This window comes from Melozone crissalis, unplaced genomic scaffold, assembly GCF_028551555.1.
Source record: "Melozone crissalis strain CALT ecotype California unplaced genomic scaffold, PUWL_Pcris_2 ptg000159l_1, whole genome shotgun sequence".
NCBI classification, from domain to species: Eukaryota; Metazoa; Chordata; class Aves; order Passeriformes; family Passerellidae; genus Melozone; species Melozone crissalis.
In genome coordinates, this window is record NW_026535930.1 from 314,521 (window position 1) to 327,228 (window position 12,708).

Consider the following 12,708-nt stretch of genomic DNA (forward strand, 5'->3'; position numbering starts at 1 on the left):
CTTCCTGCCAGGGTCATTCTTTGAGCCTTGGAGACAGGCTTTAAAGCAGCACAGAGCTTGTTAAGCACCAACAACTTCATCCAAAATTCAAATCAATAGCATGGACAGAGCCTGACTTTAAAACCCACTCTAAAACTGAATTAAAGAGCAGTTCCATTGGCAATTGTCAAGATGAGAAAGGTTTCCTTAGCAGCTGTTGGGATGACAAAGTAAGGGAGAGGATGGAGCATGGAGTGGGAGGAAGAAGGGAAAACCTTCATTTGCACAGTGGGGTTTTAACCATCATGGTCACATCTCAAGGACTTGTAGAAACCATTCTAATCTCAAGAAAGGAAAATGTTCCAGGATGTTTCTCATTTCAGCAAGAGCCTAAGGAAGCCCTCAGCAGCAGGAGATTGGGATAACTGCAAGGCTGGTTTCTGGAGCAGGGAGAGCAATGTGTGCTCCTCAAAGCCAGACCTTCACCCACAGCAGCCAGAAGGCAGAAAAACAAGGACCCAACAAAGCCTTAAGTGGGGAACGGGTTATCAAGGGTTTTATATGGAAAGAACAGGGTCTGCAAAATAGGAACTGGAAGGTGAGAGAGGAAGGAAAACGGGAGGCAGCTGAGGCCTCTTGGCATTCGAACAGAAAAGAGCAAAAAGGCAGGAGAATAGAGGAGGCAAAAAAAGGCTGGGACTAAATTCTGACACAACCGGCACGGCCGCTGCGGCTCCCTGCCTGGGCACACGGAGCGGCTGCCGGCACACAGCGCAGCGCCGAGAAGCCTCGGCCCCGGAGCAGCCAGGATGCGCCGCTTTCTGCCCGCACTCGGCGCCTGCAGCGCTTTGGGCTCCGAGGCACGTTCAAGTTCATGCCGTGCCAGCCCCGAGCCAGGCACGGACACCTCCCGCCCGAGCAGCGGCCCCGAGCCCGCCCTCAGCACCGAGCGGGGCACACCCGACCGCGGGACCCTCCTGGGCTGGAGCCGCTCCCGAGCTCCGGGTGCCGCCGCCGCTCCAGTCCCGGTCAGAGCTGCCGGTCCCGGTCAGAGCTGCCGGAGCAGGGCGAAGCCGATCTGGATGTGGGAGGGATTTTGGCCGTGTTGAGCAAACAGCGCCCGGGGAAGCAGCGAGGGGCGGTGAGGAGAGGAGGCGAGCGAGGGAGCCTGGCCTGGGGTCACAGCAAGGACAACTATTTGGCAGGGAGCCCGAGCAGCTGGAACGCACACTGGGTCGTGATAAATACAAAAAGACGTTGTGCAGGGAGCCCGAGCAGACAAGAAGGAACCTGGTCGGCGTCCAAAGCACTCATGGAGTCTTTCCAGGGCACAGCAATCATAGCTTGTGAGTCAGACCTCCAGGGATGGAACTTTGTTAACTATTGTTTGTAAATGGAGATGTGCTGTTTGGAGATGTGCTGGTTGGAGGCCTCCCGGGGCACAGTGATCATGAAATTACAGTGTTCTCAATATTTGGTGGTACCAGGAGGAACATCAATAAAACTATCAATAAAACTTTTACATTAGGCTTCCTGAGGGCAGACTTGGGCCTGTTTAGGAGACTTATTCAAGTTCCTTGGGAAGCAGCCCTTAAAAATAAAGGAGTTCAGAAAGGGTGGGCATGCTTCAAAACACATCTTGAGGGTACAGGAACCGCCTGTCCCTGTGTGCCCAAAGAGGAGTCAACGAGGCAAACATCCAGCCTGGATGAGCAATGAGGTTTTGAAGGAATTTAGGAATAAAAGGAGGATGTATCAGCTTTGGAAGGAGGGTCAGGTTTCTCAGGAAATATTTAAGGGGGTTGCTAGGGTACGTAGGGAAAGATTAGGGAGGCCAAAGCTCAGCTTGAACTTAATTTGGTAACTTTTGTAAAGGATAATAAAAATGTTTTTACAAATATTCTAATGGTAAAAGGAAGGGTAAGACCAGCTTTTGTTCTCTTTTGGATGCAGGAAGGACCTTAGTAACTTCAGATGAGGAGAAGGCAGAGGTGCTCAATACCTTCTTTGCCTCAGCCTTTAGTGGGAACACAGCTTGTCCTCAAGACAAGTGTCCTCCTGGGCTGGTGGATGGTGTCAGGGAGCAGAATGGGCCCCCTGTTATCCAGGAAGAGGCAGTCAGAGAAGTGCTGAGCTGCTTGGATGTTCATAAATCTGTGGGCCCAGAGGGGATCCACCCCAAGGGAATGAGGGAGCTGGCAGATGAGCTTGGGAAGCTGCTCTCCATCATTTACCAACACATCTCTCAACCTTCATAGGCAAAAGAAGGCCAGAGTGGGGACATTATTTTTAATTTAATTTATTAGCAAACAAATCAGAGCAAGGGAATGAGAATGTAATATATGGTAGGGATAATTCATGCTATTAATGTATATAATATTGTGAAATCCAAACCATGTCTTTTGACCACCTCAGCCAGGAGCAGCTGTTTTATTCAGATTCAACAGGTTCTTGGACACACATCTGGATAACTGTCGATGCCTTAACATAAGAATAGAGGCTCCCAGGATGATGATCGTTAGTTTCCCGAATTGTTGGGAGCCACCCAAGAGAGACTATCGCCTTGCTGATTGCATCTATCAAGATAGTCAGCGGCGCCCAACTGATACATCCGAATACACGCCTTCCCGGAGCCTATTGACACTGACTACACACCTGGACCCAGCTTTTGTCTAGCTCTGCATGTGGAAAGAAACAGCGATGCATGTGAAGAGATACAAAGGAAATTTGGTCATCTTTGCCTTGGGCAAAATAAACTGTATAAAACCTCACTGCAAGAGGCAGCATGTGTGAACCGAGGAGGAGACTCTGACACTCTGGAGGTCAGATCCAGGTTCACCCAGCGTTGACCCCAGGCTCGACACTGTATCTTTGGCTGTGGTGGTTTCAAAGACCGGACTTCCATCTCGCAGACAAATTATTAAATCTTTGATAAAGTTTTGATAATTTTGGCTCACAATTTGATCATTTATAACAATCTGGTGACCCTGACATGAATTGCATTTGTGGTTCGGGACCCCTTCCCGCCTGGAGGGCGCCCCACTGATTTCAGCAGTCTGAGCGGGATTGGAGTCCGCGAGGCCAAATCAAAAATCACCCAACTGAAACTGGAGCCACAGCCAAAGAGGCATAAAAACGGGCCCAGTTCTTGGAAACTCAGAAAGATCCAGGGGATCTCCGAGCCCGAGGTGCTTTTTCCACTCGGAAAATCAATGTGCACGAAGAATCCATGCGGGAAAAGGAACCGTGAGTATCGCGTGGTTGATTGGGGTGTGCCCAAATGTGTGTGTGAGACGTGACTCTGTCACGAAGTGAATGCGGACCCCACGATCGCAGTTCCACGATCCCGTGAGGGATGTGGTCTGTCAAGGGGGAAACGGAACGTTTTGCTTGACACATGCGGGACCTGAGGCTTTGGGGGAGTTCGAAGAGGAAAACTGGTCACGGTTGGGTCAGGAGGGGGAAGAGACGGTCCTAGAAAACTCTAGGAGTTCATCTGCCTTCTGATCTGGGGAAAACAGGTAAGAAAACTGGAGATCAGTTGAAAAGCCAGTGGTATGGTTCTCCGCTTGACTAAGACTGGCGGCGTTTCACAAGCTCAGGAAATTGACATCGGACAAGGATTTGGGACTTGCAACGAACGTCCCAACCAGAGGAGACAAGGTGAGAAAAATCATAGGAGGGATTTTTGGAAAAATGGGGTTGGGAAAGAGCAGGTTTCAGGGAAAACCCCAGGAAAAATCTCCCGAGCGTCCCAGGAAAGTTCTGCCAGATGTCCCAAGAGATAGTCCGTTGGGGTGGATGCTAGAACATTGGGATGAGAGCCCAGGAAGAGCGGGCAGATCCAAGGAGAAAATGATCCATTCTTGTATGGAAAAATGGGGAGGGAAGGAGATTGGAAAATACATGGTGTGGCCAGTGTTTGGCACATTTGAGGCTTGGACTTGGAAGTCCTTGTATGATCACGTATTTGATCACCAGCTGCAAGATTTTGAGGAAATTGAGTATGCCAAGATGTGGAGGTATGCTTGTATGAGTTTATACCTGGTACGAGCCCTCCGGCATGTGGCAAACAGGGGAAAGGAATGGGAACCTTTGGAAAATCTTCCACCTCCTTACCTTGTTCCTCCGCCCCAGCCTGGACCAGCTCAGGCACAGCCAGTGCCCATGTTGTCTCTCGAGGTGGCGATCCTGCTGGGTCAGCTCTCGGTGCCGCTGCTCCCACCAGAGCAGGCTGCAGAGCCTTTCCTTCCACATGAACAAGCAGCGGCAGCGACTCCACTCCCATGTGAGAAGCCGCTGCTGCCGACCCTTCGCAAAACCAAAGAAAAACATGGCAAAGTAAGTAACCATCCCCAGACACAGCTCTCCCCCGGCCCATCGGACAAGGCAGCAGACAAGGAGGGCAACCATGGGAGACAGCGGGGATGAGGAAGAGAAGCCCGGCTTCTTCCCTTTACGGGAGGTGCCGATGGCCGCGGGAGTGATTGGCTTTGTTCATGCGCCAATCGACACCAATGATGTGAAGGCATTCAGGAAAGAGATGGGAAAATAGATGGATGATCTTTGGGGGTGGCACATAGGCTAGATGAATTTCTAGAGACCAGCATATACATCTATGAGGATCTCCAAGCAATCCTAAGATCACTGTTTAACAACGAAGAAAGAGACATCATCAGGCAAGCCGTGATCAAAGACTGGGAAAAGAGAAACCCCAATGAGGGGAGTGGGGACAAGAAGTAGCCAAACCAGAAACTGTCCTGGAATGCCAAGATTGAGGAGGGGAGGCAGAAAATTATAAATTTGAGAAATATGATAATTCAGGGTATCAGGGAAGCGGTACCCAAGGGACAGAACATAAGCAAGGTACTCAGGGAAGGATGAGACTCCCACGGAATGGTTGGAGAGACTCCGCAAGGGTTTGAGAGTGTATTCGGGGACGGATCCCGATTCTCCAGTCAAGATGGTTTTGCTAAAAACTCAGTTTGTGGCAAAATCCTGTGAGGACATTCAGAAAAAGTTAGAACAGATAGATGGATGGTAGGAACAAAGGTATTGGCGGCTGCGGTAAGGGAAGCACAAAAGCAGGAACAGGGTAGAGACACGGGAAAAAAGGTGCCAGTGAAGAAACAGAGTTCTTCACAGGGAAAAGGACTGAACAATCAGAGGAGAGATTTTGAGTGCTATTACTGCAAGCAAAAGGGACACATCCAAAGGAATTGTCCCAACAAAGCCAAAGACCAGACAATATTTCAAGAAGATTAGGGATGTCAGGGGCTTTTCAGTTTGGGGTCCAGAACATTTATGAGACAGCCCTTGATAAAATTAGAAGAAGGACCCCACAGGCAGGAAATGTGGTTTATGGTAGACTCGGGGGCGGAACGGACAGCGGTACAACAGCTGCCGAAGGGGTGCTCTCTGAGCGACAATTCCATGATGGTAATTGGGGCAACAGGGGAATCTTTCAAGGTTCTGATCATAAAAGATGTAGAAACGGAAAACAAAAAGCATACAGGAAGGGATTGAAACCGCTGATTGATGAGTTGATAAAGAAAGGAACATTGGAGCCGTGCATGTCTCGGCACAACATCCCAGTTCTGGCTGTTAAAAAGACAGACGGCAGCTTTACGCTGGTGCAAGATTTACAAGCTGTGAATCAGAGAACTAAGGCTTTGTTCCCCACGGTCTCTAATCCTTACACTTTGTTAAATAACATTTCTCTTGAGGACACATGCTACAGCTTGATTGACTTGAAGGATGCTTTCTGGACTTGTCCTCTACTGGAGGACAGCAGAGATTATTTTGCATTTCAGTGGGAAGATCCAGAGATGAACAGAAAGCATCAGCTTAGGTGGTCGTGATTGGCATTTTTCACAAGCCTATTAGCTGAAAACTTTTGCTACACAATGCTACTGTGAAAATGCCTATTATATGATTGGCTCTTCTCAATATTAAAATGAATTCTATATGTGAAAAACGCCAACCACTTGTTTTTAAAATTTTTAAAAGTTTAATGAAAATAAAATGGTTATAAAAATAGCAATATAATTAGAGTAATAAATTATTTAGACAATTTGAATTAGGACAATATGAGACAATAAAAACAAAAAGTTACAGACAGTCTGGGTACCTTTTTCTAGGCAGCATAGGCCCAAAAAAGGACACACATTAACAGAGGATTAACCCTTAAAAGCAACAGCCGGTTGCACATTCATGCACCTCATACATGATGCATAAATTCCATTCAAACACAGGATTCTGTCTGGTCAGTGTCAGCTTCTTCCTCTGAATCCTGATGGTGTCTTCAGGACTGAGCGGGGCAGGAAGAACTCAATAATGGAGCAATAAATTCTTTTTCTCTGAAAGATTTGGGTGTCTTGCGGCTATCTCAATGTGAGTCCTTTCTTTAAAAGAAAATTATCTTACATAGCATAGTTACTATTTTAGCATTATGTCACAACCTAAAACATTTAACACACTACTGAAGAAAGTTAATACAGCACAACTTTTTAACACAGCACATATAATATCCATTTGAATACTTGTAAAAAGCCAATCATAAAATATGCATTTTTCACACTATACGAGTTATGTTGGAAAGTTATGGTGCATTAGTCTCTTTTAAGTAGTGCTATATTAATCTCTTTTAGGCAGTGCTGTATTAATCTCTTTTAAGTAATGTGGTAAATATAGTTTTTAGGCTACAGCATAATATTAAAATAGAAACTATGTGATGTAAGATACTTTTTGTAACTAGCTTGAGAAATGGGTAAGATAATCAAGAAATTCTTCACATAGAGATAACAGCAAGAACACACCAAGATCCCAAGAGAAGATCTCTTGCCTCCTTATCAGGAAAGTGTCCTGGGGTGACTTTATGACACTCATATTCCCATTTGTCTGTTTAGCCCAGAAATAAGTTTTGCCCCTTTTGTAGCATTGTGTGCTTTATATGCGTTGATTGTAAAGTTGTTTATTATTTATAAGTTAAAATTTTGGTTTGGCCCTCAGTTACCCCCACCTTCTCCCTCCTAATGGTTTGTTCCTCCCACCTGTTACCTGTCAATTATTGAAGTGAAGGGGAGAACGACCATCCTGGTAATGCATCGAACTCCAACTTTATTGATCAATCAATCACCTTAAATAACAGTGGTAACGAACGCCATGAATATTCTGTAATCCAATGTCATGATAGGCTAACAGAGAAACTTCTAACCACTCCCTTTGTTTTAGAATACCTACAATTGTTTATTAAAAACAGAAACCAAAACAGAAACCAGAAACTAAAACAGAAACCAGTGTTCCCAAAACTTTTACATCTGTTCTCAGGATGGCAGGCCTTCCCAGAGACAGTGTTCTGCTTGTCATGGGAAGACAATCCGAGAACTCCATTGTTTATAGAATGATGCCTGAGAGAGTCTAATTGTTTATACAAATCAGAAGGCTGAGAACTGTTAGAAACTGCTTTTACTTTTCCCTCTTACTTTTCTCTCAATTGTATGTCTCATGGCCTTTTCTTTAAGTCATTCCTGAAAAACTCTCCAACATTTCCCCTGTTTTTTTCTTTGAGAGAAAAGTGGTTAGGTTGCCAGGTTTTCTCTACCATCCTACCAACCATCTTTTTGAATGCAACAAGGTAAGATAATGGTGAAGTTTTTCCTCATAGAAACTCTTGTGGAGGAGGCATTACCAGATGTCAAGAGAAGTGCAGACCCCGCTCTGCCAGGGCTCAGCTGCACCAAAGGCCTGAGGATAAACAGGACACTCAGTGTCAGAAATGTGATCCTGTGGAGAAGGATCAGAACCAGTGCTCAGAGGTGGAAAAATGGTGACTTGCTTAAATAACAAGATCCACCCTGCGCTTGGGCTGGTATTCCATTCCAGGCTCTATCTTCACAAATTAAAAATATCCCTGTGGGTAATTTCCCAGGTGTCATAATAGTAGAGCCTTTACACTGGTTATAAAGTTGTTTAGACACTATTTCCAGGTTTAGAGATGAATCCAGAGTAGCCCATGTCTGTTTATGCTGACTCATCCTTTGGAAATTAGAGTAATCAAAGCTGAACTGCAATTATTTAATGCTTGATTGGGATCTCTTCTTATAGGGCCTTCAACAGAATGTTGTGTTAAAGGCACCAGTTTTCTACATCTTATTGAGGCTATATATGATGTACTTTGAGCTTTAACCCCTTTTCAAAATACACTGTACCTCCCACTGATAATAAGCTAAGATTTTTGCTCATGAGATTTATAAAGGTCTGAAGCTGAAGCAGTGTTTAGCCCTGTCTCATTCCGTAGTGCCTGCTCCCAATTATGTTCCCAGATGTGCCTATAATTACAGGTGTGGCACCATAAATGAAAAAGTAACAACCCCTACAACACAGTGCAACCCAAGCAGCACAATTTAGGCGGTGATATTCAAGACAGTCCTCTTTTGCCAGTCCTCGTATATGTAAAGATGATAATGATTCAATGATGTCAATCAGTTCTCTGGTCGTCCGGCAACGGCGTGTTAAGGCCTTATCAGGCATTGCACAACAGGTGGTAATTGGACTAAGAAAAGAAAGCTGTTAGCTGTTTTCATTCATGCAACCTGGAGAGAAGGTGAAAAAGTCTGAAAATTATTCTTTCTGTCCTTGAATTTATCATATCCACCTTTTTTCATGAGCTTCTCAGAAATGTTCAAAGTCAGTTTTCAGTTAGTAATCCTTTAGTCATTTGGCTCAAATGGCATCAACTGGGAGATTCTCAGTCCTTTGTTAATTTGGAGTGGTGAAAAGATAGTATGCATTTAAGGCACTTAAAATATTTAACTTAATCAGACTTATTTGCAAATCATGTAAAATCACTTAAATCTAATTCAAACTTAACAGAATCTAACTTAACTTACTTAATAATACTTAACAAAATTTAATTTTCTTTAAATCTCACACAACTCAAACCTATATATAATTTAAACTTAGCAGACCTCGAACCCAACCGAAAACAAGCTCAACAATTTTAACCTTAACATTTAATGGCACTTAATTGATAACTTAACTTAAACTACTTAATAACAGATAAAACCTACTATAGAAATAAAATATAGCATTTACTATAACTTACTTACAGGCCTGATTCTAAAATATTAAGCTAAAATAACTTTCTTCACGTGTTTGCTATAGCATTTTTATACCAAAAACACACTCACAACATCTCACTCATACAATCAATCCAACACATCTCAACATTTTTAAACTTTTCAAAACACAGCTTTAAAGTCTAATGTTCCACCGGCCCAGCCATCCGGGCTTCTGATGTTCAAAGTCTCTGGTAATACAGATGTTTCCAAGACAGCATAACCAATGCCGAGCCAAATCGGCCGAAATTTTGACTCCTGCATTCATTTACGCTGATCTGCTTTACAGTCTGTGCTGGGGAGAACAAAAGATCTCTCTAACTTAGGTGAAAAACATCCTGACAGCAACAGTCCTTGGTGTCGCTTGTTTAGTTTCACTAATCTTTTAATTGCAATAGGAATCTTTTCTTTTGTTGACAAGAGTCACGATTATTACGGCTGTTAGATCTCAAACTGTAGCTCCTGCCGGCTACGGGGCGGAGGGAGAAGCGCTACCGCTCGAAAAAGCACTCTGAAGTCGGAATCCGCTAAGGAGTGTGCAGGACGAAAACTATCAATGCACAGCATGATTGCTCCTCCATCACCTGCTCTCTGATGTCCAGTCACTGTTCCCAAGCAGCAACTGGCCGCCCGTGGACATCTGGCCCCCAGTTCACACATGAGGGCGATGCGGCTCCGGTCGCTCCCCCCGCGGCGCTCTTTGATCACTTCCGGCGCGGCTCTCGTGGTGGCGCGGCTTGGTTTCTGCGGCGGCGGCTCCGCTCCCGCGGCGGCGGCTTTTGATCTTCCCGCCGCTGCCTCCGGCGCGCCCGTGCCGAGTTCGGAGTAGCACAGCACTGCAATTCTACCATAAATCACTGAATTCACACATTTCCGTTAATCCGTAAACCATATGGAAAATCCCTTTACCGTAACTATAAGTCCAAAGTCCTGTTAAGTCCTTTTGCCAATTCATCTCTGCTTTGCGCTGCGGGTCACTCCCTTCGCGGCGGTTCAGCTTCGCCCGCGGTGGCTCCCTGTGGTGTCGGGTTAGGGGCAGGAAAGAGCACCGATGATGCAGCGATGACTTCTGTTGGTGCTTGGCATTCCCGGCGCAAGCGGCCCTTGCCTTCGCATGGACAGCATTTCGTGTGGCCGTCTTTATTAGATGTTGCAAACGCAGCGGACGCTTGAAGAGGCGCAAGAGCGGCTAACACTTGACTCTGAGAGGACTTTGCCTGTTCTTGCAAACCTATTCCTATCTGTTTAAATGCATCTACCACAAAAGCTTCAAATGTCTCATCTTTGCCTTGCTTAATTCCCATATACACTGGTATCCCTCCTGGTTCCTTTACCATATCTATCGCGAGTCTGACTAACCGCATTGCCTCCCGGCACTTTTCTTGACCTATTAAAGCTTGTGCTTCAGTACGAAGAAAAGGTCCCAGCCCCATAAGCTCATTAATAGTGATACCATGCAAGGGATCCCCCGGCTGTCTTTGAACTGCCACACACTCATTAGCTAAAGCTTGCCAGTGGGCGTTAAACAGCAATTGTTGATGTTGAGTAAAAATTAATTTAACTATCCCACGACAATCATTAACAAGAAGGATACTGGTGTCAAAAATATAATCGAGCATTTGCTTAGCTGGTTCACTTTTAAAGCCAAACTGACTAACAGTAGCTCGCAACTGAGATAACAGCTTCCAGTCAAGAGCGCTAATTGTGGCTTGAAAACCTCCTCCAGCCTGAGGGTTAAAGACAACCGGACAAGCCAGTTCTTGAGCCGAACTTATCAGCTCTTGATCTCCCCTGTCAATTGCATCTTTGGCCAGGGCAGCCCACGCGTCCCGTCTTTCCCTCGCAATCGCCGCCGCCAAGCCGATTTCCGACCCAGGGACCGGCTGATTGCTTGTCGGGAACGGAGTACACGTATCTGGCCCCAGCTGCTGAGACGCAGCAGGTACGGTAGAGTCAAAGGTGCTCTGTGTAGCCTGCGGCAAAGCAGACAACAAGGCACCCCGCGGAGCTTGGCTCGTTAGGGGGGGCTGCGAAGCGGGTACTAAAGCAGTCTGCGTAGCCTGGTTTGTAGGCTGGCTCGTAGCCGGGCTTGTAGCCTGGCCCGTTAAGGGGGGCTGCTCGGCGGGCAGCGAGGCGGTCTGCGCCTGGCTCATAGTGTGACTCATAGCCTGGCTTTCCGAGGGAGGCGGCGAAGCAGGTAATAAAACTGTCCGCGTCGCGGGGCCAAGAGGAATTCCCGCGTTCTTATCAAATTCCCTATCTTGATCGCATTCTTTGTTACGATCGTAAACGGCAGTAGCCTGGTGAGCAGCCCTTTTTTCAGCTTGAATCCGCAACAGTTCGGTGTTAACGACCCGCCATAATTTACCCCACTTCTTAGCAGTTTTATCATCATCTAACGTAGCCTGCCACAATAAATCACCAAATCTACGCCACTCCAACAATTCGTGAACTGTGTGAGGATTTATAAAGATCCCCCTTTCTAGGCCATAAACTAAAAGACCCGGTAAATCTTTCTGTAAATCTAGTCCCTTAATTTGCCGTTTTTGCAAAAGGGTAATAAAAAGTTCATATGCGGCTTGCCTTTCCATACCTATGTGCGCACGTTGCAGCTCTTCAAATCAAGGTCGCGGCCGCATGTATCGGACGAGCCTATCTGTATAGTCGCTCGCAGCGCGGCGCGGGCCGGCGGGTTACCCTCCGCTTTGTCTTCCGCGCTTCTTCGCCATTCCGGCTGCAGTTTCGATCTTACGGAACCTGAACCTGGCTTCACTTCGCGTGGCGTTCGCTTCCCCGTGGTGTTCGCTATCACGGTCGGAGGTCACCATATATTGAAGTGAAGGGGAGATCGACCATCCTTTAATGCATCGAACTCCAACTTTATTGATCAATCAATCACCTTAAATAACAGTGGTAACGAATGCCATGAATATTCTGTAATCCAATGTCATGATAAGCTAACAGAGAAACTTCTAACCACTCCCTTTGTTTTAGAATACCTACAATTGTTTATTAAAAACAGAAACCAAAACAGAAACCAGAAACTAAAACAGAAACCAGTGTTCCCAAAACTTTTACATCTGTTCTCAGGATGGCAGGCCTTCCCAGAGACAGTGTTCTGCTTGTCATGGGAAGACAATCCGAGAACTCCATTGTTTATAGAATGATGCCTGAGAGAGTCTAATTGTTTATACAAATCAGAAGGCTGAGAACTGTTAGAAACTGCTTTTACTTTTCCCTCTTACTTTTCTCTCAATTGTATGTCTCATGGCCTTTTCTTTAAGTCATTCCTGAAAAACTCTCCAACAGTCAATCATTGTAAACATCCCCTCTCATGTCGAGAATCTTCTGTGTCAATCATCCCTCACCTAACATATGATTTGTCCCCTGAGACTTTTCCCTCCCCTGGACCCTTCCTATTGGTTCTGTGTGTCCCTTGCTCCATCCCTGGGCTTTGTTCATTGGTCCCTCGTGTCCCCGTCCATTACACCCTTCCCCTTTAGAAGTGCCTCCCTAACGGTTTTTACCTGACACGGTCACTGGCCCCGCCCGGGCTAATAAAGCGCCTTGGCATCCAAACGCGTGTCCACTCCTTTGCCTCAGTTCTTCG